General features: G+C 47.5%; 1 pseudogene; it reads left to right on the top strand.

Annotated features, from left to right (window-relative positions):
* The first annotated feature begins 9,383 nt into the window (after nucleotides 1-9,383).
* Nucleotides 9,384-10,308, top strand: LOC127184727 (40S ribosomal protein SA-like; annotated as a pseudogene).
* The last annotated feature ends 7,294 nt before the right edge of the window (nucleotides 10,309-17,602 follow it).

The following is a 17,602-nucleotide window of genomic DNA, read 5'->3' as shown; positions in this document are numbered from 1 at the left end:
TGAAATGGTCTAGGCTGGTAAGGCTTTCAGCCATCACTACACCATCCTGAGCTGGGGGAATCTTTGAGGCCCTATCAGCTCCTCAGTTGGGACACCTGTGATAGGAAAAGTTGGTCTGATGCACTTTTGTGGTGGCTGACATGAACAGGAAATCAGAGATAGTGTTATTGGATTCATCCCACACCAGCGCTGGAAGACTGCAGCCCAAGATTCCAAGAGCAGGCTCACATGGCTAAATTCTGTAGGCTCAAAAGTCTCAGGGTCATAGGCACACTGAGGGTGATACCATAAAAAACACTAATAAGCCAGAGCCAGTGAAGGGAAAAGTAACAGAGCAACTGGAATAATAAGTATTGTTAGGGAGACACGGTAGCAAGCTTTTCTTTTCTTTTTTCTTTTTTCTTTCTTCTTTCTTTTCTTTTCTTTTCTTTTTTTTTTTCTTTTGTTGTTGTTGTTGTTGTTGTTGTTGTTGTTGTTTTGGGGTGTTTTTTTGTTTTTCTCCTTTTATTCTTTTCTTTTTTTAATTTTTTAAATAACTTGTTTAGATTACATGCCGATTGTTATCCCTCACTTGTATCTTCCTGTTCTCCCCTCTGTTTTTCACCCTATTCCCCTCCCCTAGACCTCTGACAGAAGGGGACCTCCTCTCCCACCATATGATCACAGTCTATCAGGTCTCATCCAGGTAGCCTGCTTCCCCTTCCTCTGAGTGCCACCAGGTCTCCCCACCAAGGGGAAGTGGTCAAATAGGGGGCACCAGAGTTCATGTCAGAGTCAGTCCCCACTCCACACAACTGTGGAGAATGAGCTGTCCATTGGCTACATCTGAACAGGGGGTCTAGGTTTACTGCTTGCAATGTCCTTGGTTGGTGCAACAGTTTGTGCAGGCCCCCTGGGTCCAGATCCGCCAGCCTTGATGGTCTCCTTGTGGGGCTTCTGAACCCTCTGGGTCCTTCCATCCCTCTATTCTTCCATGCCTTTGTCACCAACAGCAAGTCCAATAGTGAGTCCCAGCATCTGTCCCAATGTCCTGCTGTGTAAAGACTCTCAGAGGACATCCACGTTGGGCCAATATCTACTTATAAGTGAGTATATGCCATGTGTATCTTTCTGGGTCTGGGCTAACTCACTCAGGATGGTCTTTTCTAGTTCCATCCATTTGCCTGTAAATTTCAAGATTTCCTTGTTTTTAACAGCTGCGTAGTATTCCATTGTGTAAATGTGCCACTTTTTTTTTTTTTATCCATTCTTCAGTTGAGGAACATCTAGGTTGTTTCCAGATTCTGGCTATTATGAATAAAGCTGCTATGAACATAGTTGAGCATGTGTCCTTTTTGTGTGGTGGAGCATCTTTAGGGTATATTCCCAGGAGTGGTAAGGCTGGGTCTTGAGGTAGCACTATTCTCAATTTTCTGAGAAAGTGCCAGATTGATCTCCAAGGTGGTTGTACAAGTTTGCATTCCCACCAGCAATGAAGGAATAATATGATCGTGTATATAAGTGACCCCTAAAATTCCACCAGAGAACTCCTACAGCTGATAAACACCTTCAGCAAAGTGGCTGGATACAAAATCAACCCCAAAAAAGCCTGTAACCCTCTTGTATACAAATGACAATCATGCTAAGAAAGAAATTAGGGAAACTACACCCTTCACAATAGCCACAAATAACATAAAATATCTAGGTGTAACTCTAACCAAGCAAGTGAAAGACTCATTTGAAAACAACTTCAAGTCTCTGAAGAAAGAGATTGAAGATGACATGAGAAGATGGAAAGATCTCCCTTGTTCGTGGATCGGGAGAATCAGCACAGTAAAAATGGCCATCTTACCAAAAGCAATTTATAGACTCAGTGAAATCCTTATCAAAACACCAACACAATTTTTTAAAGACCTTGAAAGATCAATTCTCAACTTCATATGGAAAAACAACAACAACAACAAAAAAACCCAGAATAGCTAAAACTATCTTGTACAATAAAAGATCCTCTAGAGGAATCTCCATACCCGACCTCAAGCTGTACTATAGAGCAACAGTAATTAAAACAGCATGGTACTGGCACAGCAATAGGCTGGTTGATCAATGGAATCTAATCGAAGACACAGAAATAAATTCACACACCTATGGACACTTGATTTTTGACAAAGAAGTCAAATCCATACAGTGGAAAAAGGATAGCATCTTCAACAAATGGTGCTGGTCCAACTGGATGTCTACATGTAGAAAAATGAAAATAGATCCATATTCATCACCACGCACAAAAGCATGCTTTGCTTGTCAAAGAACTCAATGGCATTTTTGTAAAATTTTCAAATAGTGTTGGTCTTAATGACCCTCTTAAAGCATCCTTCTTCAATGCCTCTGTGACCAACTATCAAGTGCATTTGGTGCCTCGCATCCAGTAATGTTTTTCAAAAGTTAAAAATAGTAAGACTCCATAGTGACTGAATCAGGATCAGAGTCCCTGGACACTTGTCAACTGTCTTCCTGCCGTGATGGCTCACCTCGGATATGGGTTTGCCTGCAGGCTCTGAAGTGTTTTCTCACACAGCGTATCAGCTCCAGGTCTGTCCTGGGTCACTGTCACCCTGAGAATAGCAAAATGAGAGGAGGCGAAGGGAGAGGAGGAGAGGAGGGAAGTGGAGAGTGGAAGAGGAATTAAGTGGAAGGGGCACCCGAGAAGTGCTAGGAAAGAAGGTGAAATGAGAGGAGCGAGGGAAGAGGGGGAGAGGAAGGGAGGAGGCACAAGAAGAGAAAGGGGTGGGAGGGAATTCTACTGAGGTGGAAAAGCAAATTCCTCAGCCTGCAATAAACAGAATCCCAGCTGCAGCGAGAGGACTACAGCAGGGGAATCGTTCAAACTGGGAATTCCTAAGAGTGGAAAATACATTCATCTGTGCTGGGTGAATGGAACCCTCAGGGAAGATGGTGACTTGGCAGACCCAGTATCTCATGCCCCTTGTACTTGGGGTTGGTCATAAGGGGGACAGGGGAGATGGTGTGCAGCCGTGTGCCCAGCAGCCTGCCAGCCGAGTTGCTTCAAGTGCACGGGGGGGGGGGGGGGGGCAGAGAAAGGAAGCCAAGACTGGAGGAAAGGAGTTGGCAAGGTGAAAGCAGAGGCGAAAGGCCACAGGGCTTCCAGTTGGAGACAGACCCAAGAAGCCTTGGTGGTGGATGACCTGAAGATGAGACCCTACAAGGTTGGGACAAAGAGATGGGCAAAAGGAAGAAAGCTACTGGACAGTTGGGAATAAAAACCTCTCACGCCATGGGAGTGGTGGCACAGGCAGAGGTAGATGTGTTTAATTTTGAGATCACCTCAATCTACATTGTGAGTTCCAGGCCAGCCAGAGCTCCATAGTGAGACCTTGTCTCAAATGCTTTCGTGCACGTGCATGTGCGCGTGCACGTGCATGTGCGCGTGCACACAAGTAGCTCAACAGTATGAGTCCTGGCTGCCACAAGGCCCTGGTTCATCCCTGTACTTAAGACAGAGAAAGTAATGCAACTTTGCCTCCAGAACTCCCTATGGACTCACGCTGGGGTGACTCTCTTGTTATGGAAGGAATGCTGTGTCCTCTGAATGAATGAATGAATGAATGAATGAATGAATGAATGAAATCTCAATTCTTAAGGTGGAATTAGGTGATGAGATCTTTGGGAAATGATGCAGTATGGTGAGGGTGGAGCCCCCATCAACGTATCTAGTGCCTTTGCCAAAGAGACCTCAGCAGTCCTCTTTAAACACACAACGGTGCAAGGAGAAACAACTGGAAATGAGTTTCTCCAGAACAGACCCTGATGGTAGTCCTCTGAGTAGCCCCTCGTCCAAAACTGTGAGAAATACTTCTGGTGCCCTGTGAGCTACCATGCCCACGTTATTTGGCTATGGTAGGCCAAAGTGACTAAGATACTTCGTAGAGGACTTTGCAATTGGTTGGTTCCCTTCCCTTCTCACCCTACTTCTGCTCTGCCCTTAGAGCGTGTCTGGAGAGGATTTCCCCCCACAAATCCTCACTTTGGTCTCCTTTGGGGGGAAACAGAAGTAACAGGTCTGGCTGGGCAGTAATAAAATTTGTCACAGGAGGCCCCTCACAGTGGTATAAGGGAGCTACTCAAAAAAGAAAACAGATGCTCGTACATAAAAAAAGGACTTGCCCAGCATGGCACAGCCGGTGAATGGAACTACCTTCGTTAGCCCAATATTGCCAACTGCCAAGCTAGCATTTATTCCTTGATGGGTTATGGAAAAGAGATAGGGCTTACCAGCGGTCCTGTGAGAAGCCCTATAACTTTGGAAGGGAGCTGGCATCTTCTGGGCCCCACTGCCAAAGGCAATCTATGGCTAGTTAGGCATGCAGGACATATGACAGCGAGGAGACATTTCCATTCAAGACCTCTGAGGAAGGATTGATTCCTTACCATTGATAGACTTCTTATGAGCCAGGCCTCCTCAGCCCTGCTTGCCTTGCCAAGCCCCTCGAGGCCTGCAGCTAGAGGCCCACTGGTTAATCAAACCCTCAATCTCTATGTTTGTTTCTTTGGTTTTCTTTCTTTCTTTCTTTCTTTCTTTCTTTCTTTCTTTCTTTCTTTTTTAAAGACAATTCCCCCCGCCCTTTCCCCTCCAGGGCAGGACTTGCTTGGAAGAGACCAGAAGCTGCAAAAAAGCACCCTATGAATAAATGTTCAGGGTTCCATCCGGAGACACCCACGGTGGCTGATGAGTCATCCCAGGGCCAGCTGTCACCACAGAGAGCTATATATAGAAGGGACAGGCCAGAGGGGTGCTGGGACCTAAAGGCAAAGGGGAAAGGCACATACCTAGGAGGGGAGGCCCCAAGGAGGGGGTGGGTGGGAGGGACAGGGTTAGATCACTTGGAAACTGTAGCCTTAGCTCTCCCAAAAGAGAATGTGGGTCAACAATTCCCCAGCATGGGACTCTGTGTGTGAACTGGAAGCCACTAGCAACAGGGCTGGACTCCAGCTCTGTCAGCGCATTAATGATGATTCCCGCTACTGACAGTAATGGAGGGAGGGCTGATTCAGTGTGCTCCTCACACCAGCGCGCCTCCCGTGTACACAAAGCGGGCATTTGCATGCCACCAAGGAAGCAGCTGGATGGAGTGCGGCCTCCAGGCTTGGCCAGGCTACACTCCCACTGTCCTGTAGGCTCCCCCAGCAGCTGCAAGTGGCTGTTGAGCTTTCAATGTGGTCAGTCTAAATCGAGCTTTGCCGCTAAGTGTGAAAGATGCAGCGGATTTCGAAGGCTTCCTTTCAAGACAATCATGCAGAACACCTCATTAATATTTCTTTGCCTACATTGCATGCTGAAATAGTAATATTTTGGATAAGCGGTGTTAAATAAAATATATTATTCAAAATATTCTCACCTGTTTTCTTTTGAATGCTGTTCAAGTTCCATTTCTATTGGACAGTGCTGGGTTACAGGCTAGAGGCCAGAACCTTCAGGAAATCCTGGCTATGCCTTCTTCTGATGAGTATAGCCTACTTCCTAGTTCAAAGCTGCTTTGCAGACAATGCCAGCAGCCAGCTGCAGCTCTGTCTTCATTTGGAAGACCCAGGCGACACACAAACTCCCCTAAGTGCCTATGACCTCCAAAACGTGCTCTTTATGCCTTCCTCCGGGGGAAGAAGAAGAAGACAAGTCTTTTCTGGAGGTGTTTCCTCCTTTTCTTGGTTAGCCCCTAACTGTGATGAGAGGGGGGGGAGGGAGAGGGAGAGAGAGAAAGAGAGACAGAGACAGATAGAGACACAGAGACAGACAGGCAGACAGACAGACAGAAAGACAGACAGAGACAGAGAGAGACAGAGACACACACAGAGAGACAGAGACAAAGACAAAGACAAAGAGACAGAGAGAGAGAGATCAAGCTGCCACCTAAATTAAAGCTCTTTCCCTCACATGCAGTACTTCAGTACTTCAGAGAGAGCAGAAGGATTGAAAGCAGAATGAGGGAGGTGGTTGAGAGAGGAAGAATCCCTAAGCCGAAGACAGACACGGAAATGTCACATACTCTGTCCACGGAGACCTGAGGGAAGGAGGAGGAAGAGGAAGAGGAGGAGGAGGAGGAGGAAGGTGTTCGTATATGTGTGTGTTGACTTGAGGAAAACGTTCAAGACAGAGGCAGGCACAACAGGACGAAACAGGAAAAGAGATGGGCTGGGAGGAGGCGGGGTCTGGGAGTTGACAGGTCCCCTTTTGTGGCAAGGGCTGCCCTTTCTGTGTCACTTTAAATTATTCACATGAGAACAATGGGAAGAATATAGCAAAATAAAAAATGCATGGGGACCAGGAGGGCCTGGATCACTGTGAAGTGGAAACAGCACAGGAGGAGGAAGCCCTCAGTGTTGACTGTACACCGGAAAAGCCAGGCCTGGGGCACACAGGAGTGTCCACAGTGCCCCTGGCCAGGCAGAGGCTGTCTTGATGGTCCTCACCTCCATCTTCCTTGTGACTGCTTGACATCTGGACCTATCCTTAGATAAGCCCTCACTGACCAAGCCGGGGTCCCCTGAGTGACCCACATTTAGTCTCATCAAAGGGACATTCTGTACTTCCAGCTGATGCTATACATAGGAGGAAGCATTCTGAGACTGTATACCCACCTCAATGACGTCATTTGAAGGGGACTTCTGTATAAAAGATTTGGAACAAATGTCTCAGTCTGTGCAGGCTCACATAACACTAGTACCACAAACTAGCTGAGCTTGGTGACAGAGATCCATAATCCCAGCTGTTCCAGAAACTGAGGAAGATGAACTGACAAGTCAAGCCTGCCAACATGAGCAACTTAGAAAGGTCTTGTCTCAGAAAGAAGAGAAAGGGACGCTGGTGTAGCTCAGGAGACGAGCACTTGGTCAGCATATGTGAAACCATGGGTTCGATCCCCAGCACTACAAGAAAGAAAAGACCACCAACAGCCGAGTAACTTGAACAGCACGTATTTATTTTCCCACAGTCTGAAAGCTAGAAGTCCAAGGTCAAGGGTCAACTCCTCTTGAGGCTTTTCTCCTTGGCTCACAGAGGGCTACATCCCACCCCACGCACCCATCCACCCATCCTTTCCCCCCCCCCTTTGGTTTTTCAAGACAGGATTTCTTTGTGTAATCCTGGCTGTCCTGGACTTACTCTTTAGGCCAGGCTGGCCTCGAACTCTGCCTCTTGAGCAAGTGCTGGGACTAAAGGCATGTGCCCCCATGTCTGGCTGAGCATTTCTTTTTACGAACATGTGTGCATGTGTGCATGCACTATCTCAGATGCGGATTCATCTCACTTTCTACCTTGTTTGAGACAGGGTCTATTGCCATTTGCCCCTATACACCCAAGGCTGATTGGGTCAGTGAGCTTGCAGAGAGTCGCCTGTCTCAGCTTCCCATCTCTGCTTAGGAGTGCAGGGATTACCAATGTGTTAGCACAGCCAACAGGTTCTAGGGATTTTCACACTTGCATAAAATACACTATACTCACCGAGCCATCTCCCAACCCAACATGGTCTTCCCACGGATTATGATGTCTTTGTGTCCAAGCTTCGTTTTATAAGGATGGGGAGGTCACTTTGAAGTACACTTTCTCGAAGGACTTCATTTTCACTTCATCACTTCACTCAAAGGCCCACCTCCAAAATCAGTCACAATTATGAGGTTCTGGAGGGAGCACTTCAGTGGATGAGCTGGAGGAGGGTGACACGTTCAACCCAGAACAAGGAAAACCGAAGAAAGGCCAAGCCAGGCTTCTGCACTGGAGGAAGCTCAGGAGCCTGTTGCTGAGCTTAGAGTCCTGCACATGTGCATACAAAAGTTGAAGGCAATAACTACACCTTCAGACCAAAGGCTTCTGCTGTCTTCCCTGGAGCAGTGTTTTATGTCCCCGAGCCCTAGTTCAGTGCCTAGTCTAGTGGGGAAACTGTGATGGGCTCCGAACAAATCTCCTAAGCAAGACTCTGTTCATTTAGTATGTTTTCACCAAGGAATGTGTCCCCAGAATGAATTAGGACTTAATTCATGACCAATTAAGACCTTTCTATGATTTAAAAAGAAAAGGTGGGAGGGGGGTGATAAGGAGCCATCAAGATAGCTCAGCAAGTCAAAGTGTTTGTCATACAAGCCCGATGATCTGAGTTCGATCCCCAGAACCCACAGTGGGAAGTTATAACTGTCTCCCAAAAGTTGTCCTCTGACTGCCACATGCCTACACTCACACTCAAACACACATACACACACACACCATACACATATACAAATACACACACACATACACCATACACATAGACACAACAACAACAACAACAACAACAACGACGACAAATTAAATTAGAATGGAGCTCAAGATGCTTCTCAATTGGCAGAATGCCTGTCTTGCATACACCTTCAAAGCCCTGGGTTCTATTCCAGTACTACATAAACTGGGTGTGATAGTACACATCTGTAAAGCCAGCGCTAGGGAGATGAAGGCAAGAAAATTGGAAATCAAGGTCATGCTCAACTACATACAAGTTTCCAGCCAGCCTGGGATAAGTAAGATTTTAAACATAAGTAAATAAAATGGAACAAAATTTAAGATTTAAGAAGGAAAAGGCGTGGGGCGGGGCGCGGGAGGTAGAAGCAGATCATATTTTTCAAGATGGCTGTAATCTCTTCCACACCACATACCTTTCTTCCATTCTGGTGTTACTTTTTGTTTTCCAGCCCAGGCTGGCTTCAAATTTACGGTGACCTTCATTAGTTAGTCTCCCAAGTGCTGAGGTCACAGGTGGCCCTTCCCATTCAAGAACTGGAGGTCAAGGACTGGGGAGATGGTTCATTCAGTGCCCACGTAAAAATCCAGGCGTCATAGTGCACTCTGGTAAGTGCAGCTTGGAGTCCCAGTATAGGGAGGCAGAGAGAAGCAGAGAGATCCCCGAGGCTGACCAACCAGCCAACCTAGCCTAATAGGCAAGCCTACAGTTCCGGTGAAGAACGTTGTCTCAAAGGGGGAGGGGATTCTAGAGAGAGGAATAAGAAAGATAAAATGGGGCCTAAGAATGATGAAAGTACATAACACATGTGTACGACATTGTCAAAGAATGAAAAATAAAACAAAGCCAAGGTACACAGCTCCTGAGGGATGTCACTTGACGTAACCTGTGTCCTCCTCAAGTACTTGCAGAGACTCATGAACACACTCACAAATAAACAAACAAATAAATAAGCGTTCAAAACTTTTAGAAAGAGCACAGGTCCAAGCAGGCCATAGTGGTACATATCTGTCATCCCAGTACTTGAGAGCTGGAGACTAAGACAGGAGGATGACAAATTTCAAGCCACCCTGACTACATACGAAGACTTTGTTTAAAATACATATTTCCTTTTCGCACTACCAAGGCATGGGTCCGTACGGTGTGGTTCTTGATTCTCATCGTACCTTAAAGGGAAGCTTACACAGTGTCCGAACCCTTAATGTCGTGCAGATGAAGAAGGAGGATACCCTCAAACTCCTTGCTGCAGGAACCCACTTAGGCAGCACCAACCTTGACTTTCAGATGGAGCAGTACATCTACAAAAGGAAGAGTGATGGTATCTACATCATAAATCTGAAGAGGACCTGGGAGAACCTGTTGCTTGCAGCTCGTGCTGTTGTTGCCATTGAGAACCCTGCTGACGTCAGTGTCATCTCCTCCAGGAACACTGGCCAGCGAGCTGTGCTGAAGTTCGCTGCTGCCACTGGAGCCACTCCCATTGCTGGCCACTTAACACCTGGGACCTTCACCAACCAGATCCAAGCAGCCTTCAGGGAGCCACGGCTTCTAGTGGTGACTGACCCCAGGGCTGACCACCAGCCCCTCATAGAGGCTTCTTATGTCAACCTGCCCACCATCACTCTGTGCAACACGGATTCTCCTCTGCGCTATGTGGACATTAACATTGCATGCAACAACAAGGGAGCTCACTCAGTGGGTCTGATGTGGTGGATGCTGGTCCAGGAAGTACTCCGTATGCATGGCGCTATCTCCTGTGAGTACCCACAGGAAGTTATGCCTGGTCTTTACTTCTACAGAGACCCAGAGGAGATTAAAGAGGAGCAGGCTGCTACTGAGAAGGCCATGACCAAGGAGGACCCCGCCAGCTCCTGAGTTCACTGCTGCTCAGCCAGAGGTGGCAGACTGGTCTGAGGGTGTGCAGGTGCCCTCTGTACCCATCCAGCAGTTCCCTACTGAGGACTAGAACACCCAGACAGCCACTGAGGACTGGTCAGCAGCTCCCACAGCGCAGGCCACCAAGTGAGTTGGAGCCACCACTGAGTGGTCTTGAGCTGCTCTGCAGACACCTGAGCAAAGGGGGGAAAGGTGGGAGGAAAATAAAGTTTCTAAAAGCTGAAAAAAATATGTATGAAACTATTTTAAGGAATTGGAGTTTATGAGTATAGTTCCCAGCATCCATACTGGGCAGGCTATAATTCCAACTCCATGGGATCTGATGCCCCCTACTGGCCCCTTTGGGAACTTTTACTCATGTGCACATACCCACACACAGATACTTATACATATATACATACACATAACTTTAAAAAATTACTATTATTTGTACCTTCCCTTGAATGGGGATAGATTTTTGGCAGTGGCGGAAGTGTCATTATGTGAGTCCCTTTACTTTTAAAATATAGTCACCCATGCTCTAAGGATACGCTCCAGGTGAGGCCTCTCAGCTAACAGCTGATGTCAGTGGTTCACTGTGACTCAGCCCCAGGCCAACCACATGGGAAAAAGGGAAGATGAGAGAAAGAAATACAGCTGGGCTAAGAATCTTCTGACAGAGGCCAATTAAGTCCCAGTACAGTGTGGCATTGTACCAACATGGTAGCAATTTAAGTCACTAAATTGTATTTTCTTTTAAGTATATTTGATTGATGTATTTTATTTGTTTATATGTGCATGGGGGTACACACATGACATGTCATACATGTAGAGATCAGTTCTCTCTTCCCTCCATGTTAGTCCCATACTGCATAGCAGTCACCTTTATGCTCTATGTCGTCTCACCAGCCCTAAGTCACTGAATTTTAGAGTAATTTATTATGTATATGATCTGCCTCTTTCTCTTTTTCTTCTTAAATTTTAATTATAATAGGAACGTAGAGTCCAGTGAGATGGCCTGTAGAGGTGTTTGCCATGCAACCTGGCAACCTGAATTCAATCCCCACATCCCTGTGGAAGGAACCACCGGAACCTACAAGACGCCCTCTGGCCTCGTCATGCATGTTTGTGGCACACATGCACACACAGACAAACAAGTGAATAAACCAACCAACCAACATAACCAGAACAAAGATCAAAGCACAGCCATATACACAACCCCTCTCCATAGGACCCACTTCCCTGCTCCTGTTAGCTGGCCTGGGCCTGGAGACGGGGTGCCCAGCTGCCAGGATTCAGCCTTTATTCACCTCGTAGCTGCCCAAGGAGGTGAACACCCCAACCTCAGTTTCTTTACCTCACAAATGGGAACCACAGGGGAGCCCTTTTTGCTGGGCAGTGGGTAGAGCCCAGGCACCGGACTGCATGAAGAGCTCAGAGCGCCCCGGGCCTGTGGTCAGCACTAGGTATCCATTTGCTGAGCTGATGTTACTCAACATCTCCCTTTCCACTTCCTAACAGGTGGGCTGACAAACATGCCATTTCTGGCAGCCACACAGCTGACCGTCTTTTTCCATTCACACTGAGGTCACCAGCTTGGCCCCACACTTATTTGTTTTGTAAAAAAAAAAAAAAAAAAAAAAAAAAAAAAATGTTAGCAGCTGGGCCCAGTCCCTTCCCCACAAGCTTGTGGGAAGTCGGATCCCCCCCTCTCACCCACTCCCACCCCTGCCCTGTGTTTGAGTTCTGTCCTTGTCACTGTCATCTCACGCCTTTGCCTTACAAACCCCAGATTAACTGAAGACAAAATACAGGCTCAGCGTTGGCCTCAATACCTGCTTTTTCAATCTGCCTGGCCCACAACTGTGAGACACAGAACGAGCTGACAGCCAACAAAGAAAGGTGGCAGGGCATGCCAGACCCTCCAGCTTGGCCTGTTTGTACAGTGGCTGAAGGGTACCACTCATGATGCACTCTGGTCCCTCCGACATGCTGAGGATATATGGAATCCACTTCCTAGAGGGGACTCCCATAACTCCCAGCAAGCAGGCAAAGCCATGCCTGGGTAGTTTGCAGCTTCCTGTTTGCAGCCCTGGCCACACCCCTCCAGGTGTCAGCAAAGCCTGAATCCAGGCCCCACGCGGAGTAGTGGAAAAAGCAAGTGGCAGAAAACAAAGCTGGTGTCAGGGACCCTTTCTATCTGATCTAAGCCTGGCTGGCCTCTTGATTTGCCCTTTTCCTAGATTCCTGTCTTGATTGCTCCTGCTGCTGTCCCTGCTGTCATGCTCTGAGGGGCCTAGCTTTACAGGGACCACCAGCACATTTCCACCCATGGGCCTTCTTTCTTCTTCTTCCCATTTGTATTAGAAGCTTCCCTACCCTGCAGCCTCCCCCGCTTCCCTCCGCACTGACCCTTGCTCCCTCTTCTGGGTGGCCTCTGCCTGACCTCCACAGGGTCCCTCAGTACCTGCACCCCTTGTTCCTGTGGCTCTAGGCTGCCAGAAGGCCCATTAGTTCCCCCCCAGCTCAGAGCAATCCTCGCCCAATCCCTTGAGTCACCTTGAAAACCGATCTCCAGTCTCAAATGGACCAATTGGTTCTTTAGAAAGCACACCTGGAACATCCTTAGCATACCAGCTTCATTCAGCAGCAGGTGCACTGTCGGTTGGTCGGTGTTGGTTTTAGGACAAATCCCATTGTATGAGATAGTCTCTTCATTGTAGGACGTTAGGCATCCCTGGCACCCCTGTCCAGTAAGACCAGTAGCACACCTCGCCTGATGGTATGGCAACCCAAAGCACACCTCCGTGTCCCAATACCTCCCACGGAGTGCAATGGTTCCTAAATAAAGAAACTGTATTCATCTTAGGATAAATAGCTTTTCCCTCCACCACTGCTCCCAGGAACTCTGTCCTCACAGGAGCAGTTACATGTGCTTGAGCAGTGCTGTATCCCTCATGCTTTTCAACCCAGAGCAAGGCCATGGTCCCCATAGCCACTCGCACACTATGAGCAAGGTCTCCGGGGTCTGTGGAGGCACTAAGTCCCCAGCTACAGAAAGGATTAGGTGTGGGTGGTCCCTGCAAGTTAATTCTCAGCAAAGCTTTTGCAGAGAAAGAATTTGTATAACATCACGCCCCCATCCTTCCTTCCACTGTTAGCATCACTTCAAAAATGAAATAAAATAACATGCAAAGGCCAGCATTGCTCAGAAGAGCTCCAGTGGTGTTATCTGTTCAAGGCCCACTGAGTCAAAACTCCCAGATTAGCCCTGGGCTCTCAGCTCAGCTGCCTTTTCTGGGAAACTGCTTGTCTGTAGCTTGAGAAGCGAGGAAGGAATCTAGTCTTTCAAAGAAAGAGGGAACAAGAATGCCCGCCCCTACTCCGCTCTTCAATACAGCCTGAGACTATGCAAGCCTTTCACCAGTCCCTCGGGCAGTGTTACCCAAACCCTCTGCCAGGCTCACGCCACATACCCTGGGCCATTTTCCACTTTGAAGCAATAGCTCTTAACACTGATGGCTTCCCAGTGATGTCCTAAACTCCCTGCCACATAGGATCGGCCCAGGCTGGGGGGGCTAGGGACTCTTTTTCTGCTGGGACATACTTGTGTGGACGAGCTACAATACCTGGTCTCCTTGGATATGCACACACTAGTGCACCCACTAGGCCACAATTTTGTACAGATAATCATGCTGCCTCATAAAGCGTGTCCAAAGGCCGAGGATCCATCCCCTAGCTTTCTACAAAAGGAAATCTAACATGAATAGTTCTGGTGATTATGAATCAGGAAGATGGCTTTGCTGGGTAGGAAAGCCACTTATGCAAATGGAGAGTGGAAAGACCGTCGTCCTTGGGTGGAGATGTGCTTGTGGTCATTGGGAGGCTGGGCTCCCTCAGTGTGACAGCTTCTCTTGAAAGAAGCCACAAATGTCCTAAAGCAAGTGGCCCTTGGACGTAGCTCCATTGGTTTGAACAACCAGCAAGAGATGAGAGAAAGCTTTTGGAGGCCATAGTGACTTCTGAATGTGTCAAATTTATGTGGGCTGCTAAAGAGAGGAGCCATAAAACAAAATGACCCTGATGAACTCAAAACCCGTTGCCTCGATGTGAAACACTTGGAGGCGCTGGCAGTTCCTGTGGCTATTAACCCTGCATTGCCTTGTACTCGCTCCGCGCTTTACACGGCTTGAATGGCTTTCACCAGCATTAAGCCATCGGTCTCTCAACTACTCTGTGAAGGTAGACCAGGGTGATTGTCCCTACAGAGGAAGAAAAAGGAGGCTCTAGGACTCAAAAGGATGCCTGGAAGGACTCAATGGCTGGTAGTGTAGGAGTAAGGGGGGGAACTTGGGGGCTGGTTGACACAGAGTCCGGCATTCATAGGGACCAAAAGAGACAAATACACCATCTTTAGGTAACTAACTCGTGCTCTACATGAAGTCTTGGCACTCAGGAGGCGGAGGCAGGAGGATGGAGATGTCAAGCCCAGGCTGGCCTGCAGAGTGAGAACCTGTCTCAAGAAATAAAAGACAGATTAGCAAGACGTTTCAGTCAGTAAAAGCACTTGCCACCAAGTCTGATGGCCAAGACACAGCACACCCACACCCGCTGCCACCATTTAATGTATTTAATGAATACATTAAAATGGAATGCTCTTTTCGGAAATCAGGGCCTGGGAGCCCAGCCTTTAAATTTGACGCGCTACCTCCAAATACAAGGGCAAGTTGTGTAAAGGGAACTAGTGACTATATGAAGGCACTTTGCTATCAAGCTTGACGACGAGAGGTTGATGCTCAGAACCTACATGGTAAAAGGAAAGAACCAGCTACTATGCATCCTCTGACCTCCGTGTACACACTTACACTCCTGGGGCTGGAGAGATGGCTCAATGACAAGAGTTAATGGCTGTTCCTTCAGAGGACTGAGGTTCAATTCCCAGGACCCACGTGGCAGCTCACTGCTGTCTGTGACTCTAGTTTTAGGGGATCTGATGACTGATTCTAACTTCTGTAGGCACCAGGCACACCTGTGGGGTACAGAGTGCATGCATGTGCATTTGAAGGAGGAGGGAGGAGGGAGAAAAGAGAAGGGGGAGAAGAGGGAGGGAGAGAAGGAAAGGGAGGAGGGAGGGAGGAGGAGGAAGCAGCAGTTGGAGGAGAGGCATTTTTCTTGGGGGGAGGTGGCCACTGGTAGGTTACCCATCACCCGCACCCCCATGTGAATATGGGTAGCTCTTTAAACTCGGTGCATTCAAAATGAATAATAAAATAAAAGATCGGAGCTGGGCTAAAGGATGAGGCGTTCCGAGTCAGGCTGGGCTACACAGTGAGTCCCAGGCCAGTTGGGGGCTACAGAGTGAAAATCTGAGTCAAACAACTGAAAGAAAGTAATGTGAGCAGAGCACAGTGGACATTGAAGGCCAGCCCATATTTCATACACATCCACACATTACCAAACATAGCTCTTCTAGCCTCTTTCTATCTATTACCCAATGCTAAACTGGTACCATACAATTTAGGGCTTTCATTATAGCTAACACCAACTTTCTAGCTTCTGCATCTTCACAGGACAAAAGGAACAAAGGAACTCCCTCAAGCACTCACCTCGTTACCAGGGAGGGTCCTCCTGACCGGATGCCTTCTGGAAGAGTCCCCCTCTCAGTCACTTTTCTCATTGTTGTGATCAACTAGGTGACAGGCACAACTTCCATGAGAAGAGATTTATTTTGGCTCCCGGTTTCAGGGGGGGTCAGTCCATGGTTTCTTGATCCTCTACACTCAGGTAGAACATCTCATCGTTGATAGTATGTGGAGGAGCATAGGTGCTCACCTCATGGCATTCAGGAAGCAGGCAGAAATGAGGAACATAAAAAGGGCCAGAGCAAGATACCTTCCCCAAGGACATACCCTCTGTGACCTACATCCTCCAAAAGCCTGACCTCCCTCAATGCCATCATATTACAGATCCACCAAGGGAAATTCATTGATCAGATCAGAACCCAAATGTCTCTAAAAATACTTTCTCAGACACACCTGAAGGTGTGCTTTAGCAATCACCTAGGTGTCTCTCAAGCCAACCAAACTGACACGACTAACTAATCATTACCCTAGGGCACCTGGTCTTAGGATCTACGGTAAATGAATTTGGGAGAGACATAAACATTTATAATATGGTAGCAGATAAGTGTCAGTACTTATAGTCATGCCAGCATCATGGTTGCTGGGATCCCATTGGCCAAAACAAGTCATCTGACTAACCTCCAAGGCAATGTGAGTGAACGTTTGGAGATGGGAGTCATTTGAAATCATATTTGCAACAACCTACAAATCTACATTAGCAAAAGCCTCTCTCCACCTATATAATGACTGTAACGCCCTTGTTTCTCTCGCCGACCTTTGGCAGAAGCATTACCCTGTATTGGCTCACTCCTTGAAAGGTCAGGCACGCCCTTGTTGCATAGCCTGTGACAGGCAACTCACTTTGAGGTACACACCAAGAGACATAAGTGTTTGTGTGTATCAAAAGTCACACACATGAGTGGACACGGCAGTTTTACTCATAAGAACCCTAAACTGGAATGAACTCAAATGTCTAGCATCAGAAGAACAGATAAACTAATTATGGCATAGTGGGTATTCTACAGCACTCAAAATGAATAAATTACCCAGACGTGGTGGCGCATGCCTTTAATCCCAGCACTCGGGAGGCAGATTGCAGTGAGTTCCAGGCCAGCCTGGTCTACAAAGCAAATCCAGGACAGCCAGGGCTACACAGAGAGATCCTGTCTCAAAACAACAAAAGCAAAACCCAAACAAACAAAATGAATAAATTACTACTACATTGCAACAACAAGATGAGTGTCCTAGACAGTGTTGAGCCAAAGAAACCACACATACAAGCATATATAGCAAGCAGATGACCTACTTACATGGAGTTCAAAAACAGAGGGGTCAAACCCATGACTTCTGAAATCAGAATAATTAAAGCAAACATGGTGCCAAACACCTGGCATTCCAGCTACTCTCTAGGGGCTGAAGTGGGAGGATCACTTGATCTCAGGAGTTCAGGCCCAGCCTGAGAAGAGGAGGAGAAAGATGGGGAAGATGACAAGGACAATGGTAACCCTGGTGTCAGCAATGACAACAGAGTCTCTTTGGAGGAACAGCAACCGGAAGAAGCCACAAGGGGTTTCAGGGGCAGTTGTTACAAGGTTTGTATCTTGACGTAGGTGACCGTGGTTATATTCCTAGGTATAAAGGCGTAAGATCTGTCTCTGGTATTACTATGCGTGTTCTCTTCATTGTCTCTATGGCAGGAGTAACAGTAAGAATGCATTTCCTGTACAACCGCTCTGGATAGGCTGACAGACTCCGGAAGGAGCTTGAGGAATGAAGAAGGGAAGGAAGAGGGAGGAGGCAGGAAGGACTTTACCCATGTCCCGTCTGGCCTGGCTCTTGCCTGCTTTATCT

Source organism: Acomys russatus, chromosome X (genome assembly GCF_903995435.1).
Source record: "Acomys russatus chromosome X, mAcoRus1.1, whole genome shotgun sequence".
Taxonomy (NCBI): Eukaryota; Metazoa; Chordata; class Mammalia; order Rodentia; family Muridae; genus Acomys; species Acomys russatus.
Note: the sequence above shows the minus strand (reverse complement) of the source record. Positions and strands in the feature narration are given on the sequence as shown.